We start from the raw sequence: 17,815 nt of genomic DNA on the forward strand, positions 1-17,815 counted from the left end.
GGACTCACAAGGGCTTTGGCCGAGCCAAAAGGCTGAGTCCAGGCTGGGCCCCCAGGGAGGATGGCCGCAGGCCGAGAGCTGGCCTCCTGGTACTCTGGGTTTCTGCCACATAACGTGCTACAGCTGGAACATTTGCATTTTCCCCACTCCATCAGCTGAAATCCTCATGCCAAGGTGGTGGTATTAGGAAGCGGGGTCTTTGGGAAGTGACTGGCCATGAGTGGGAGCCCTCGGGGACGGGACTGGTTCCTCCATGAAGGAGACGCTGAGAGGCCCCTCCCCGTTCCGCCGTGTGAGGACATGGCAGACGGTGCTGTCTATGAACCAGAAGCAGGCCCCTCACCAGATGCCGGGTCTGCCGGTGCCTTGGTTATGGCCTCCCGGCCCCTAGAACTGAGGAGTAAATGTCCACTGTTTCTAAGCCCACCGTCCATGCTATTTTGTTATTCCAGCCCAGAGAGACTAAGATGCTTGTCAACTGCAAAGCACACAGAATTGGCAAATACCCTAAGACCCACCGAGGGGGCTCTCCGAGGACAGCCTTTGCCAAAACCTGCCTCCTGCAGCTCAGGGGAAGGAAGAGGCAAAGTTAACTAGGGAGGGTGGCTGGGAAGCCGGGGATGCACGGCGCCTGCACTTCTCCAGAAGTGCTGCTTGCCTCTCCCCAGCCCGCAGGTCATCACTGTCCACTGCCCTCCCTGTCCCCCACAGGCCGAGAGCGCCTCAGGGTGGGGTCTGTGTGTCCTACTGCTCGCCCCTCCCCAGCTCACAGGTCATCACTGTCCACTGCCCTCCCTGTCCCCCAGAGGCCGAGAGCACCTTGGGGTGGGGTCTGTGCGTCCTTAGCTGGCAGCACAGAGCACACTGCAAAGGGACTGGTGCACAGATGCTGTCACTTTTATAAACGGTAGCTCTGGCCACTTCCTCAACAAAGTGATGGGCTATGAGACAGTTGTGAGGTGCTGCTACCTGGACAATCCCACGAGGACTGTGGCTCACAAGGTATCCCCATGGGTGCCAGAGCCTCTGGACGCCTGGGGGACTAGGGATCCTATCAGGTGACAGTGGCACTGACAATGACACGCCACAGAGCACCTGTGTTTCCCCAGCATTTGCAACAACCCTGAGAGCAGGGGGGGGGGGGGGGCCAGTAACATCACACGGACGGAGACGCTGAGCCCTGAGGAGGGAGGCAAAGGCAGGGCCAGCCCCTTTCAGAGACGCAAACTTCCTGTCTGAGAAGGTTCCCTTCCCACTCCCCACTCCCCACTGGCAGGGACCGCACACTCCTCACTCCAACCTCGTGGGAGGCCCATTTTCATGACGATTTTCCCACTTGCGCCCACCCATCTTCCCCAGTGCTAAGCAGCCATGAAGACACCACCTGCTTCAGGGGCCAGGCTTGGGTGCGGCCCAGTGTGGCTGGTGAAGGTGGCTAGGCAGGCCTGCAGGGACAGTGGCGGAGAGGCTGCTGGGGGCAGGCGCAGCTTCAGGGCGCCAAGGGGCACAGAATGTGGGGCTTTAGGCAGAGGCATCCAGCACCCCAAAGTCAGGGAGGCCTGGGAAAGCTGCCCTAAGGGAGAAGGAAAGCAGGAGTGCAGGGGGGGTGCAGGGGGTCCTCAGCTCCTCACTAAGGGGCAGTACCTGTCCCCTCTTTGTGCAGTGAGGGGGCAGTGACAACAGGGCTGGGACGTCACCATGCTCCAGCGTCCACTCTGACTGAATCCCACCAGCCCCTCCAGCCTCGGTGAGAATCAGACACACTAAATCAGAGAAGAGCAAATATTTTTTCTTTGCATGAGGAATTAAAAGATCAATGCAACTTCTCCTGTGTGCTTTATCTCAAAAAACAAACACCCCAAAGTTGAACTGAGAAATCCTATCATGTTTGCCCTGAAAATCCTCAAACTAATTAGAGTAACGAAATGAACACACCGTACAGATCCAGGGCTTCCTGGACTGGAAGTGGATCACAAGGCGGCACGAAGACCTCCTCAAGCGCTTCCACTTTCTTCCATTTTATCTTATTTTCCTTTTTTCTATGCCCGCGCCAAGTGAAGATGTAGCCAGGGCCTGGGGCCAGGTTTGCTCACACTCCCACCTGCACAGCACGGGCTGGCGACACCCGCAGCCCTGGGCCGACTGGGAGGAGATCTGCCATGAGATGTGACACCGGGACAGGTCTGGGGGCTCTGGAGAGGGGGCAAGTGCACGTCTGCCACCACCCCACCTACGCAACAGGGTGCAAGAGGGGTCCCGATGAGGCAGCTCCCGCTCTGAGGGCCACAGGTGTCCTGGGGGCACGAGCAGTGATGTCCACCACCCCTGCTCACCTTATCAGTCCTGGTCCCACGGGGCATGCGAAAGCTCAGGGTGGGTGGGTGCTGAAAGGCCACTCAGAACTCCCAGGGACGAGGGGGCTCAAGCCCAGGAGCCCTGATCGCCCAGGCTCTTGGTGCCACATGGCCCAGGGCTGGTTCCGAGGAACTGGGTTCACAGCCTCACCTCCCGGGCCCCCCGCCCAGGTCCGTCCATCACTGAAACAAGCCTCCTCCAGCAAGGTTGGACGCCGGGGCGTTTCACACCCCACCTTTACACTGCTCTTCAACACACAAACTGGGGACAATCAACCCACTCCTTCCAACATCCTACAGCTTTGGTCGAAGCGTGGAGCTTGGTGCCGTAGGAGAGACCACCCAGGTGGGTGGGAGCCAGCCCCAGGAGCTCGAGGTTGTGGGGAGACCGGCTGAATCCTGGGGCCAACGCCAAGTAGCCAAGTCCACCAAAGGGGCTGTGGGGACCTGGGGCGGGGGCCAGGACCCTCACTGCTCCTAGGAGGCTGAAGAGGGCAGGTGGGCAGGCAGCGGGCAAGGGTCCCCACCGCAGCCGGCACTGGAAGGCCCCAGGGGATGTGGTAGAGAGAGCCTGGGCCCTGACCCCCATCTCCAAGGCCTTCCACACCACCGCGCCTCACTTCCCCTCCGTATGTGAGGTTCTGGGAACCTCAGCCACTCACTCCTCTCCTTTCCCACTGCCCTCTCCATGGAATCTGCCAACTCCTACCCGAGCAACTAGCACTGCCTCCTCAACCGGTGTCCCTGGCCCACCTCCTCAGCCAGAGCAACCTCACCACATGTGTCCGGATGGTCCTGGCACGTGGCGCACGCTCAGTGAACAAGCACTGGGCGAATGAACACAGCGCTCCACACACGTCCTGCCTAGAGCTTTTTGGTCACTTCCCCTCAACTCTCATTCCTTCAACAAGTACCAACCTAGGCACAAGGATCTCTGGGCAATTTAGAAGCCAAAGTACTGCAGACTCACCCCCAACTCCTCCCCACCACAGCTACTAGCCCTGTGGGACCCGGCCTCGATCGAGGCTCCTCATCCTTGCCTTGGGCCATGCCCCACTACCGCCATCAACCCGGGGCTGGCTCTGGCACCTGTGCCCCCTGAGTGGAACTCTCTGCAGGGCCCAAGGTGCCAGGCGTTGACCACCCCGCATCTCCCCCAACCCCGATCGCTGCCTTCTGGCAAGAACCCCAAGCTGTGTGAACCCCAGGCTGTGTGAACCCCAGATTGTGTGAACCCCAGGCTGTGTGAACCCCAGGCTGTGCTCGTGTTTATTTTCTGGTTCACTCTCACTCCATCCTCCCTGCCAGGACCGCAATGCCTGGGACCTCCAGGCCCAGAGTGTCACCTGGTCCAGGACATGCGCTCTATACACGGCTGCTAAATGCAGAAATCAGTGAAGGAGGAAACGGACCCACCGCAGAGCCTCATCAAGGGGCCGTGGGATTAACTGGGATGACAGGAAACAGTGCTGAGCCCTGCGCCGGCCTGCCAGGGGGTTCTGGGAAGGCCGGTTGCCCACAGGTGGGCTCTGCACCACTCTTGTCAGGGAAGAGGCCCCATCCTGCTCATTCCTGAGGAAGACACTCAACAGCAGAGCCACAGCCAGTGTCCCCTTCCCCTGGGGCCTGAGTCTGGCCACAGGTGCAAGAGGGGTCCCGATGAGGTTGGCTGAGGTCTGAGGGAGCGGGTAAGTGGCCAGCCCTTCGGGCATGGAGGTGGTGGGCAAAGGCACCGCTCAGGCTGGAATCAGCCAAGGCTCCAGGAAAGCTGGGCAGGGAAACTCTGTGTCAGCCTCCCCTGTGGTGCCACGTGCCCTGCCAGGCAGAGGACCCTGGAGGCTGTCTCCCTGCTGAAGCCCATCTAAATTTGGGGGTGCTCGGTTCTCACATCAGAAACCCAGGACGTGAGCAGAAAGGATGGCAGCCGCACAGCACAAGGAATTCTTTCTGCAAACAAAGTCCAGGGGTGTGATAGTGAAGCCGGCTGACCCCAGGTTTGACAATAGGATGCAGCCTCGGGGGGAGGGGGGTTCCACAAGACACTCCCAGGCTGCCAGTTGCTTTTTGATTCCTTTAACACCCCAGGTTTACATAAAAAGCTCAGGCCCTCTCAGCCCTAGCCACACACAAAAGTGGCTCTGTCTCTCTAAGTTTCGCTGCCTGTAAACATTGGCAGGTCTGGCCCTGAGGGAGGCCTGTCCTGGCCAGGAGCTGGTGAGGGGCGGTGGGCTACCAGCCAGCGGTACGCCAGCAGAACCCACCCTCCTCCCACCCCGGCCCGGCCCAGCCCACCCTCAGGCCGGCGTCATTTATTTCCATCCTAGGTTCTTTCAGGTGTCCGGAAAAGGCTGCGAAGTGGGAAACCTGACAGCTGAGAGGGAGACATTTTAGTAAGACCCGGGATGTAATCACATTTCTTCAGGGACCGAGCGGATGAGCTTCTCCAAGTTTATCTGCCTTAGATATCAAACACCACTAATGAGATAATAAGAGCTTTTCAATTAATGATTTGAACGGGGGTGTAATTTCTTTTCTTTAATGGCAAAACTAATTCACAGGCAGAAACATGCAAAGGGAGAGACACCAGCAAAGTCCCCTGCCCTGCGCCCCACAGGCAGGCAGCTTTCTCATGAGGGAGGCAGGGGCAGGGCACCTTCTCGAATAACAAGAGGACACAGGGGACCTGCTTCAGGCCCACAAGAAAGGGGATTAAGTCCTGAGGTTGAAATGCCAACCTTCACCCGGTCGAGATAAATTCTACTCTGGAAGACAGGGAGAGAGGGAGAGGGACAGCCCACGGAAGGACATTTGGAGCTCACGAGGATGCTGGGGCCATACTGATCGTGCTGCCAGCCTGAGGCCGCTGCTGGATCAATGAAGTATTGGCATGATGCATGGCAAAGCTGCCTCGCGCAGGCACGGGGCCATACCACAAGTGTCACCGCCGAAGCTCCGCGGCCCTCCCATTTCCTGACAGCCAACAAGTGAGAGCTTCAGGCACAGGTTCCAGGAGCCGCTGGCAAGTCCCAGCCAGAAGAGACCTGCCAAGTTCCCACAGGGGACAGATGAGAGTCCTAAAAACCAATGTCGAAAAGCCACAGTCCCATCTCAAGCAGTATGTCAACTCCGCTGCCCAGCTGGAATCACCTGGAATTTCACAAAGGCATCTGGGAGTGAAAAGCAAAACCAGCACCCACAGGTGGCCCTTTCACGTGGGGCTGGCAAACCCTCGGAATCAGCCTCCCGCTCTGGTGCTGGGGCCGCCTCTGCAGGGCTGGCTCACGTTCCTCTCAGTCCTTGTCCCCAATAGTTTAGAGGCTCCACCCCAAGCATATTAAAATGCAGCCAGACTCCACACTGAGTCTATTTCTCCTTAGAAAAACATGGAAAGATCTGTATAGTTTTGCTTCGAAATTATTCAGCTGCAAGTAATTCATTTAACTTAAAACTGGCTATGGTTCCTAAGACGTTCCTGTGCACACGTGGGAACCGCTGAGAAGTGACAAATTCTAGGCCACAATTTATGTTCAAATGTCATCAACTTTATACGAATACAAAGTTGAACACTTAATGAAGTGGATAAGCTGTTATATTTTATAGGCGTCACCTAAACATTTGGCTACTTCGATTTTTTGGAGTTCGTTATTTTCCATGTTCCAAAGAGCACACCCGGCTCCCTGAGACCGTGGTGGCCGCCCTGTCATGAGCTCACATCCAAGCGAGCCCTTCAGTGAGGCTGAAATCTCCAAATGAACTGCATGTCCACCCCAGGGAGTTCAAGGCCTTGGTTGGAACTGAAGTGCAATGGCTTGGTTTCAGTTATGTTCAAAGGTGCCATTTCCGCGGACACTCGGGGGTTTCCCGCATCCCGGGGAAGCAGCCCGCCTTCAAGCCAATGCAATGGGGGAGCAGGAACCTGCACCTCCCAACCTGCTGTAGAAGGCGGGGCCATCGCAGCCTCCCCCAGAACATGGCGCAGCAACCGTGGCAGACAATGACAGGCCGGGAGCCGGGACAGGACTCCCGACACGGCCAGGGAAGAGGAAGAAAGGCCACTCGCACTGGAGAGAAGCAGGACACAAGCAAGGAGGAGGCTCATGTCCTGCGGCTTCGGAGGCGCAAGTCAGTTTGGGTAGCAGGCCAGGGAGAACAGGGTGGGGCGGTGCAGGGACAAAGGCCAGGCAGGTAAGCAGCCGGGGGCAGGGGGCACGTGCCCACAGTCCCATGGCAGAGCTGGCTGCTGAAGGGTTGCAGGCAGGCACATGAGGGGATCAAGCATACATTCTAGAAAGCTCTCTCTGGCTGCATTCTGACAGGTGGATCAGAAGAAAGCAGGAGTGGGAGCAGGCAGAGCCAGCTCCTGTGACAGTCCCAGAAGAACGGGGTGGCACGGGGCCAGAAGAGGGTTCAGGAACGTGGGGTGCAACCGCCAGGCCTGACGACCAAGACTCGAGGGGAATCCAGGCACAAGCAGACCCCATCTCTTCAGGCACCAAATGGGAGCTCCTAAAGGTGGGGTGGGGGCTGCAGTGTCTCCCAGCTGGTTTGGTCACAGCCCTCAAGGATGTATGTGCAGAAACTGAGGGAGGCGCGAAGAAACCGGCAGCACCCTGCACCCTTGCCACGCCACCATTACGGTACTTTAGCAAAGTATCAGTCTGAAATGAATTGGGAGAAAATCTAAACTGGTCTTCCGCACAGAGAGTTTGGGAGGTGCTGCCACGAAGTGGCCCCACAGACGGGCTGGACTAAGCCCCAAGCGCAGCTGGGCTCGGACAGGGCGGGCGCCCCGGGACTGCACACTCACTTCTGGCTCCCACGTGGGATCGCTCTCAAGGAGGCTGCAGACCCCAGGGGCCTCTGCGAGAGAGCCGAGGTCACTGTACACCGATGGGCAGACGCTCTCCTTTCTGCTGAGAAGGGGCCTGTCGCTGCAGAGGGAGGCAAGACGACCAACGCCAGGCTCCAACCCCCACTGTCAGCAGGGGTGGCCCTGACATGCTCCTGCTTCCCCAGGCGGCAGGGCCCCATCGCACGGGCAGAAGCCATCTACTCTCCTTGCTCCAGCAGCAGGGGCAGACGCTGGATTTTTACCCCCACATGGAGTCACAGATCACACAGAGCCCACAGGGGGCAGGGGGAATACCTAGGAGACCTGCTGAAGCTCATCAGTGACAAGACTTGGCAACTCCAGAGGGCTAAGAGTCTTCACCAAGAGGTGACGGCACTCACCAGGGTGAAACTGCAAAAAATGAGACTTACGTATCCTGGTGAGCAGACACCACAGACACACACCTGTCCCGGTCAGCCAGGCCCACACGCACACGCTGTAAATAAAGTAACGCTCTCTTCACTCTGCTGATGTGCCCGTTACTTGCCTGCCTCACACGTACTGTCAAGTGTGACCTCATGAAGACTCGGGCATTTTGAGGACCTGGGGCCCACCTGCCTCGGACGCAGCACAGAGCCAGTTACACCGTCGCCAGGAGCTTGCCCGGAGTCCACGTGACTGTCCATGGCTTAGCCACAGTCATGGCCACTGGGTCCAGCAGGGCCGCTGGGCTTGGGTTCCAGCTGCTCTTTCCCCAGAGAAAGTGGCATCCATCACTGAGAGGGATGATTTAATAAACACACAGATAATCTGTGAGCAGAGTCATGGGACAAAAATCGATTTTCTGCAGCCTTGTGCAGGACTCCATTTCTCTTCTTTGGAAAGTGCCTTCATGAGTTAAGTTCTTAAAGGAAAAATGATCACAGCACACCTGGGGACAGCAAGGTGCCCAGACCTCTCCCTGGAAAACATCACTCAGGGAGCCTGCCGGGGGGACCGGAAGCCAGTGACAGAACATGGAAGGACCGGCTCCCCCTCCCTCCCCCGGCCACTCCTGATTCTCCACCATGGGGCTCCCCGCTGGGAACAGGTGAGGAGCTGGGGAAAATGTGGAGCAGATGGGTGGGCAGAAGTAGGGGGGGGGAACGGGTGGGGCGGAGGGGGGATGGGTGGGCAGGAGGAGGGGAACGGGTGGGGCGGAGGGGGGGATGGGTGGGGTGGGTGGGCAGAGGGGGGGACAGGTGGGGAGGATGGGTGGGGTGGAGGGGAGATAGGTGGGGTGGAGGGGGGATGAGTGGACGGAGGGCGGATGGGGGATGGGTGGGTGGGAAAGGTCCAAAACCCTCACCTCAGGGGGCTCCACAAGGCTGGGCCAGGATGGCTCAGGGGAGAAGGTGAAGACCACTTGCCCCGAAGAGAACCAACACAAGGCACTTGCCACAAAAGCAGGCACCAAGAGCGCCACATCCGTGAGCCCCGGTGCGTGGATGCCCACTCCCTGTGGCCCCCGCTCCTCCTGCTACCTGGAAAGTGCTCAGCACCTGCCACTCACATTCTCTCAGTGAAGTACAATGGGGCGGATGTTCTTTCTCCACACACGAACGGGGCCGCCTTCCCCGACGGCAGTGGAAGAGCCAGCTGGCCGCAGGTGCAGGCAAGAGCCTCTCAAATGAAGACTCTCACTGCAATAATGAAAGCCCAGGAGGCCTATGTCAAAAGAAATCCAGGCTGGGTGCGGTGGTGGCTCATGCCTGTAATCCTGGCACTCTGGGAAGCCAAGGTAGGTGGATCACCTGAGGTCAGGGGTTCGAGACCAGCCTGGCCAACATGGCAAAACCCCATCTCTACTAAAAATATTTTACAAAATCAGCTGGGCATGGTAGCACACACCTGTAATCCCAGCTACTGGGGAGGCTGAGGCAGGAGAATCACCTGAACCCGGGAGGCAGAGGTTGCAGCGTGCCAAGATCACATCAGTGCACTTCAGCCTGGGCAACAGAGTGAGACTCTGTATCAAAAAAAAAAGAAAGAAAGAAAAAAATACAAAAAAGAAAAACAATCGAAGCCAGTTCCACATGAGGCAAGGAGTAGTTTTCCTTATCACTAACCAAGAACTTTCCACTTGCAAAGAGAGAAAGGGTTTGTTTTCCAGGGATCAAAAAAGACCAGGATTAATTTTTCCCCTGCCTGGTTTCCTGAGACCCCAAGGGTGGGTGGGTGTGCATGCACACGTGTGTATGTGTGTACTGTGTGCACCCGTGCCTGTGCGTGTGAAAAACTGGTAGCTCTGAGCCCTCCTCTGTCCATCATCTCATCTCACCCTCCAGTAGCCCTAGGAGTGCAGTGAGCAGACGCCGCCATCTGCCCTTTCTGGATAAGAAGTTCAGAGATGTTCCAGAACTCTTCCCACTCACAGTCCTGCCCACCCTTCTGGGTCGGTGGAGGGATTTTCCCGGGCGTGCGCACCCGGTAGAGTTAAGGCAAAAGGGCCACCCTGCCCTTGGCATGGCTTCCCATCCCAGGAGGTGACCCCCTGCCAGGCCTTGAGGCCTCCAGCCTGACGCTTCCTAGAGAAGCTAGTGCCAGGGGTCACTCCCTCCGCCCTCACTGGAGGGCCTGAGCCGCTAGAGCGAGAGGCACTCAGTGAGCAGATGACACGTGGACAGGGAGAGCCGCCCACCCACCAGGATGCAGAGACCAGATCCTGTGGGCCCCCGGCGGGCCCACCTGCCGATGGCCGCATGCTGGCCTCCGCCCAGTTACAAGAGGGAGGTGTGGGCCGCCTCCGATACTGTTTTACAGGACAGGGCTCAGGAATGGGGGGAAGGGGATCATGGAGTCCCTGTTTTCTGCTGGCCTGAAAAGGCTCCATCTTTCTTAAAAACATCATCACCTGGCCAGGCACAGTGGCTCACGCCTGTAATCCCAGCACTTTGGGAGGCTGGGGCAGGCAGATTACCTGAGGTCAGGAGTTCGAGACCAGCCTGGCCAACATGGTGAAACTCCGTCTCCACTAAAAATTCAAAAATTAGCTGGGTGTGGTAGCGTGCGCCTGTAGTCCCAGCTACTCAGGAGGCTGAGGCAGGAGAATCACTTGAACCTGGGAGGTGGAGGTTGCAGTGAGCCAAGATTGTGCCACTGCCCTCCAGCCTGGCCGACAGAGCGAGACTCTGTCTCAAAAACACCAACCAAACAACAACCAAAAAAAACATCGTCACCTTCCTTTGTGTTCCCACGTGCTCTGAGTGGGCACTGCCCTCTGGCAACTGACTCTCTGGACACCAGGAGAGTCACTTGTACTCAACCATCCCAGGATGCCCGACGTCAGCTGCTCCAGGAGCGCCAGCTGGGCTCAGGCTGGGGTTGGTCTGCCGCGTGCAGGTCCCTCTCCACAGCAGCCAGTAGGGAGCCCTCAGCAAGGGATATCAAAGAGATGCTGGCAAGTTCTTGCAGAGTGGCCCAAATTTCTCTTGCCTTAATTGAGCCACAGAGAAAAAGATCTCATTACTTGTTTTAAAGATCCCTGCAAATCACCCCAGAGTCTCTCCCAACAATCCTGTTCCTTCATCTTAACTCACACTCCATCTTCCCAACCTTTCCTCATTTACTCCAGGAAGAAAGCCATTAAACTGTGCATCCAAACCCCACTTCACCCAGAAACGACCTGAACCTTCCAATTCTACCGCATTATCGTAACGAGAGGTACAATTTAACAAGGAGGGCCCATTTTTTGAAGTATAAAGAAGTTACCTGCTGGTGTCACCGTGTGAGGACTAGGAACAGAAGATGCTCTGGGTGTGTCAGGCCTTCCTGCTCCCCTGGGTCTCCAGGGCACGCCTCTTAGCTGTGCCAGCTTCTTAGAAAGCCCCACCCCGGAGAACAACCGAAAGTATTCTGGAAGACACTGGGAATCCAGTGGGCTCTCTGGGGACGGTCGCCCTCCCTGAAGTGTGAGGAGGAACCCAGGGGGGTGCGTTTGGCCATGCCGGCGGCAGACCTTGGGGACTCGATGGGACTGAGATGTCGCCCCTCGCCTGGGTCTCTGCAGGGCCCTGCCCCATGGGCCTGGGGCAGGAGTGTGGTCACTGTGCTGGCCACACCTGGTCCCCGTGCTCACCCTCAGCATGAAGGCTGCCTCCCCTGCAACCCTCTGCAGGACCCTGCCCCTCTCTCCTTTACAAGGCTTGTCCCACCCACGCTCCTTCAGCCTCTGTGTCCCCGCTCCCGCCTGGCCCAACCTCTACAGGTGCCATCTTTGTCCTTCTCTGTCCCCTCCAGGCCTCTGCCCGCCTGTCCTCCCAATGGCCCTGTGGCCAGCACTGCTGCCTCAGTGTCCTGCACGCCAGCTGTGCTCAGACTGGCGGACCTCAGTGGAGCCCAAACTCATCGCCTGCTTCCCCCACAGGCCCCTCACTGCTCCTGAAGGCCTGCTGCTCCTCCACGCAAGAAGCCCCCTGTCTATCCCCCTCACCCTGTGGCCCACTCCGCAAGCCCTGCCTCTGGGACCAGCTCACCTCTTCCATGCCCCTCGGTGCCACCTGTGGCTGAGAGGGCAGCACCCCATGCCCAGTTGATTTGCCAACTCCACATCAGGCATGTTTTAGCTCTGACGTGTACAGAGGCACAGGCAGGTCCCCGCCCCACAGAGCTTCCAACTGCATGCTCATCCCAGGCCCAGGTCAAGAAGAGACAAGGTCCCAATGCCTCCCAGGACATGCGCCCCTAGGCTGGCTCGAGGGCCTGGCATGGGTAGCCTGTCCTCCAGGCGGCTCCCAGCCCTGCTTCACTCAGGGGTTTGCTGTCCTCTTCCCCAGCTTTCCCACAAGGAAAGCTCTGCTCCCTCTTCACAGCTGAGCCCAGGTCCCAGATCCCATGGCGCCCTTCCCTCTGAACCCTGCACAGCACCACCCCATCCCCAACCTCTGTGCATTTACCCTGTGGCTCCTGCAGCAGGGATGCAAATGCTCAGCTCAGGCGTGCCCTCCCCCACTGACCCGAGAGTCCTCTTCTCTCTCTGCCACTCCCACACAAGGACCCCTCTTCGGGGAGGCCTCATCCGGCAGTGAGCGCACCCACCATGGACCTGCCACGTGCCTAGCCGTCGTGAATGGTGTCCTCTTTCCTCAGTTTCACGCTGTTGCATCAGAACATGGGAGGCCGGGGTGTGGGCCCCCAAGAGCTTCTGTTCAAGAATGGTCCAAAGAGCTAACACCACATGGCCACACAAGCCCCACACAGCAACACAGACCTGATCTCACGGCACGCATGACCCTGTAAACCCCACACTTTCACACACGCAGCAACCCGCACACAAAGGCACAATTCACTGAACAGATTACTTTTCAATTGACTCAATTTTGTCTTTAAAATGTCTTGAAACAATAGAGACGGAGACAACGATCTTTACTTTGGCATTTCATGACATTTGCTGCTCCCAGTGAACGCAGGATGAAAAAGAAACCCGTATGAAGCCTGTCGAAGGCTACTCACCATTGCAAGATCAGTCCCATTTGACAGAGACATGGCCCACTGCCACGGGCCGTTCTGTGAGCCGATGGGCAGGCTGAGGCCTGACAGACTCATTAACTGGGTCCTGGGTGTGAGTTTACCAGTGACTCAAGGCAGCAATGGACTGGCCCAGAAGGATGCTGGAACCCCAAATGAAAGCATGCAGAAAAGCACGCCGGTTAGGACTGGTGTGTACAAAGCCATCCTGCCGGCCAGCAATCACCCCTTCCATTCCTACCACACACCAGGTGCTGTGCTGGATGCAAAACCACGGCTCGAAGCCCCCAGTAAACACAACAAGGGGGCTTCACAGGTGAGGGGCCTCCGGCAGGAGTCTACGCCTTCCTGGAGAGAATGGAGGAAGCGTCACCCAGGAAGCAGCTGGTGCTCTCTGTTTCCATGCCAAAGGGAAAGGCTGGGTGGCCAGGAGTAAAGCCAAGCGATTCCACTCATCTGCCCCGAAGTCTTGGCAGACGGAATCTCATAGGAACACCCCTCAGCCTCCTGGAGGGGCTGAGACCTCATCATCATTAATAATGTGGTTGTCTCAGGTAAGAAAAAACTAGAAATGATAAATCTCCATGTGCAAACCCCGTCTTCTCTCCGCCTCCTTCCAGGTATAACTAAAGCTGCCATTGATCTTTAAAGCAACCTTTAATTACCCTGAGACCCCAAAGTCCAAATAAGCCAAGGCTCGAGCGAAGGAGCGTTTGCTTTGAGGCCTCTCATGAAGCAAACGAAGGGGACTCCAGGGTCTGCAGCCGGAGGGGCTGAGCACACCCTGGCACCAGCTTCCGAGGCCAGGGGACTGGGAGGAGGGGGGCCTCGCTGCTGCCTCTGTGCCGTGAAGCCCGCCGGAGTCTCTGCAGAGCACAGGGCTTTTGCTGCTGTTGTCTTTCCTACTTCGTAAATCACAGATGCCCAAGAGAACCTGTGATGTCTTTATTGCTTGTCTCCTTAGCAAAGATCCCTGAAGTCTGAGGACAGCAGCATTTAGGGTGGCCTCCTAGGGGCAGTGGGTGACTTCCAGACTCATCAGGTGGCCATATATGGGATGAGAGCACCTCCAAGTAGGGGCTGGGCCCAGGGGGCCAGCTGGCCAGCTCAGAGGGTCTCAAAGGTCATGGACTAGAATTTGGTCCCACTGTGCACACAGATCCTCGCAGGTTACTCGGAAATGACCACACCCAGCCCCTCCTCTGTGATGGGGACACTGAGGACCCTGGAAAGAGGCCCAGGCCCATGAATGAAATGCGGCCCTTACGTCATCTATGGGCAGGACTGGGCAGTTCAGGAAACCTCATCATGGTGGCTGAGCCAAAGGGAATGCACAGCCGGCCTCAACGGCACTTTGTGCAGCCTGGGAGCTGGGGTGACCTGCAGAGTCCACCCACCTCTCTCTTCCCACAGCCCCTGGGACCCTCTCACACTCTCGTCCCCAGTGCCCCTCATGTGTTACCCAGGAAGCATCTGGTAACTAAGTCTCCACCAGACAAGCAGGGCACGCCTCTTGCCTTGAAGGCCATGGGCGTGTGTGCTCTGTGCGAGTGATGCGTTTGCACACGTATGTGTCAGCGAGCTGAGGGGACACCTGAGGGATGGACATGGCAGGACACCTGAAGGGCAGGCACGGCAGGTCACCCGAGGGGTGGGCACAGTGGAGCATCCTAGAAGAAGTGCAGAGAACCCACAGCCCTGCATTCTGAGCACCAGCTCCAAGCCGTGAACCTCCCAAAGCGGTGGAATTCCCACAACCATCCTTAACGTGGGAATTAACCCTAGTGAGAAGACCATGTTGACACATATTGAAAAGAACATGCAAAATACCAAAAAAAAAAAAAATTCAAACAAGAAAATAAAATATCCATAACTCTACTAATGAAAACTAAGTCAGGCTAGCACACCAGGGTTTGTTTCTGTTCGGTCTTTCTGTCCATGTGTGGAATAGAAGCAAATCTGGGATCATTTTTATCTGTATTACATACGCCGATATATATAATTTCAGGTCATGCTTTTCCTCCACATAGAAACGCACTGAAAACATTTTCTCCTTTCAGTAAATATTACTTGAAGATATAATTTTTGGTAGTTACGAAACATTATAACCAGTCATGTACCATAATTGAGGTAACTGTACCCCGACCGCTGGATATGCAGGCTGCTGCCAATTTGTTTTTCCATAATTATAAACAAGGAGAATTACTGGGTCGAGGAAAGGCTCTTGATATCAATTATTAATAGCTCTCCAGAAAGGCTCTGTATCACACCCCTCACCAGAATGAAAGAGCGTGCCTGCTTAACGCCAGCTTCATCCACTTCCAGGAGGGCCCTCGCTAAAAGCATCGCTTATTTCAGAGAGCGTTTCTTTCCATTTTCGATTCTTTACTAATGATTGGAAGAAACAACTTACATTTTCTGGATAGCTACATAAATTCTCGTGTGGGTTTCTGACTGCTCTGATTGTCCTCATCCATTTTCTATGAGGACATTTTCTTTTTATTAGTTATTTGTGTGAGTTCTTTGTATATTAAGGGTATAAGCTATGTTGTGAATGAAGAACCTTGTCAACTGCCTCTGAATTTGGTTTATGATGTTTCTGGTACACGGATATTTACAACTTCTACGCTGTGCTTAAAACGGGCCACTCTAGAGCGAACTGGCGTTTTCTTGGGCTAGGCATCTGGGGCTCTCTGGCCATATTAAGTTAACTTGTTAGCATTGGGTTTTTCAGACATAAAAGTAATGTAAATTCTAGACCTAAATGAGTGAGAAGGTGGGCTGGGGCCATGAACTTTCAGAGGAGACTTGCTTTTATTCGTCTTCCCTTCAGAGCTAAGCGTCAGGCAAGCAGGAACCTACGAAGGCCATTCTGTCTGTCTGTCCTGGTTCACTTGCTTGGGTTCAGGGGTCCTGACTTAGGCAAAGGGTCTCTGACTCACATCCACCTGCTCCAGCCCCAGGCCTTCTCCCCTGCCCTCGGTCAGGCTGTTTACACCGGGGAGCTGGCCCCAGAGCAGGAAGCAGCAGACGCCTTCAGGGCAAACACTAGTTCTAGGGCTGGCTTAGTCCTCTGAAGAGTCCATGAACTTAAAAAGCATTTTGTTAATATCCATGTTGTGTGTGCGTGTGTGTGTACATGCACACTGTATGGGGAGAGGACAAGGAGCCTTCGCTGAACGTTTGTTCATCACATCACAGAAAGAGAAGAACAGTCCTGATCTCAGTGGGGCTGTCTCTAGCATTTCCCTAGGTACTGGTGGTGGTTGATTTAAAATGTTCTTTAGCATGTTAATAAAGTATTATTTTAGTTTTACTTAAGGGTAGAGTTTTCTATTCATTAAACTCAGGAAAAGCTACTGAATCTCTTAACATGTGACTGAGGGCCTCTGGTTTACTGATGGGATACTTTTATTAATAGTGCAAGCCGGACAGAGTTACAGGTGTACTGGCCTGATCTCTGAGGCTAACTCTAGGCTGGCATCCCGGAGCATGGCTACGTTCCGGTGGTATTTTTATGGGATATTTTTTATTTTATAATATTGATGAAGGCGGGCCTCATGAATGAGATGGGTGCCGTGAAGGAGGCTGATGGGAGCGCCCAGCCTTCTTGCCCTCCTGCCTTTCACCATGTGAGGATGCAGTAACGAGGTGCCCTGGACAGACACCAGAGGCCGGCGCCTTGATTTTGAACTTCCAGTCTCCAGAACGGTGAGAAACACATTTCTATTGCTTATACATTACCCAGCCTAAGGTATTTTGTTATAACAGCAGGAATGGACTAAGACACTCCATGTATGTGGAGGGAGAACCTGGCAGATGTGGGATCCTGCACAGAAGTCACCGATGATTCAGCTGAGACAGGGCGCTGGGAGCCACGTGTCCGGTGGGCAGCTCTGTGAGACACAGGGCCGAGCCTGCTGCTTCTCTCCAGCAGGACAGGTCACACAGCGTAAGGTTTTTAGAAACTGTGAACAAACTCACTAGGAAGACATTTTCTGGCCTTAAGAATCATATTTAAAACCACGACTTTTGGCGATGTTTGGATTTACTCCCAAATTATAAGTCTATACAAGTTTGGTTTTTTGTTTGTTTGTTTGTTTTTGAGATGGAGTCCTGCTCTGTCACCAGGCTGGAGTGCAGTGGGGTGATCTCAGTTCACTGCAACCTCTGCCTCCCTGGTTCAAGCGATTACCCTGCCTCAGCCTCCCGAGTAGCTGGGATTACAGGCATGTGCCACCACGCCCAGCTAATTTTTGTATTTTTAGTAGAAACTGGGTTTCACCATGTTGGCCAGGATGGTCTCCATCTCCTGACCTCGTGATCCACCCGCCTGGGCCTCCCAAAGTGCTGGGATTACAGGCATGAGCCACTGCACCTGGCCAGGTTGGGCTTTTCTTAAAGCTTGAGGCAAATTTAGCATTTTTAAAGTATGTGTGTATAAATGCCTCTTTTCTAACACAGAGGAGGACTACGTTTTCACCCATCTATCTTGGTCCTCCATACTGGAGGTCTGCCTATTTCACTAGCATTTTCAACTGCCCCTCTAAGATATACTTAGGAATTCTACATAAAAATCCTGTCTTCTAATGTATTTGTTTGCTTTTACTCATTCATTCTTTTATTGTCTTTATCATAAGTTGTCTTTAGTTTTCTATTTTTAACTTCTTGGTTAAAGGCTTAGTTTACTTGTTTTAATGTTTTTAAATAATGAAAGCATTGCATCTTTGAACCTGTTTGCAAGCCCAGCACTGGTACATTCCTTGTGCTTTTCAATATCCTTCAGTAATTACAGGGTCATTTCCATCTCGACCCACATTATTTTGAAGGGGGTTCTTTAACATCCAAATGCTTGGTTTTGTCGTTTTAACTTTATTATGATCTAATTTTAAAGGATTATGCTCAGTGAACAAAGTTTATGTCATTGCTGTTTTCTTATTTTGGAAATGTTTATGGCCTAGGTTGAGTGATTACTTTTTGTAAGTATTCCATAAATACTTAGAAAGAAGACGCATTCTTTGTTGGTACAAATTCCACCCAGAACTCCTAAACCACTCCTTTTTTATGCCATTCAGATTCACAATCCTCCTTATTTATTTATTTATTTATTTATGAGACGGAGTCT

At 54.8% G+C, this 17,815-nt stretch overlaps 2 protein-coding genes across 3 annotated transcripts in view; one reads left to right on the forward strand and one right to left on the reverse strand.

Annotated features, from left to right (window-relative positions):
* TBC1D22A (TBC1 domain family member 22A) overlaps window positions 1–17,815 on the reverse strand; it is a 417,738-nt gene that overhangs the window by 34,058 nt on the left and 365,865 nt on the right. The gene's annotated exons all lie outside the window — the stretch shown is intronic.
* Window positions 1,604–17,815, forward strand: part of CERK (ceramide kinase) — a 461,681-nt gene continuing 445,469 nt past the window's right edge. Inside the window, exon 1 of the mRNA XM_050805874.1 lies at window positions 1,604–1,607. The gene's annotated coding sequence lies outside the window, so the exon portion shown is untranslated. The remainder of the gene's footprint in view (window positions 1,608–17,815) is intronic.

The sequence above is a fragment of the Macaca thibetana genome, chromosome 10 (assembly GCF_024542745.1).
Source record: "Macaca thibetana thibetana isolate TM-01 chromosome 10, ASM2454274v1, whole genome shotgun sequence".
Taxonomy (NCBI): domain Eukaryota; kingdom Metazoa; phylum Chordata; class Mammalia; order Primates; family Cercopithecidae; genus Macaca; species Macaca thibetana.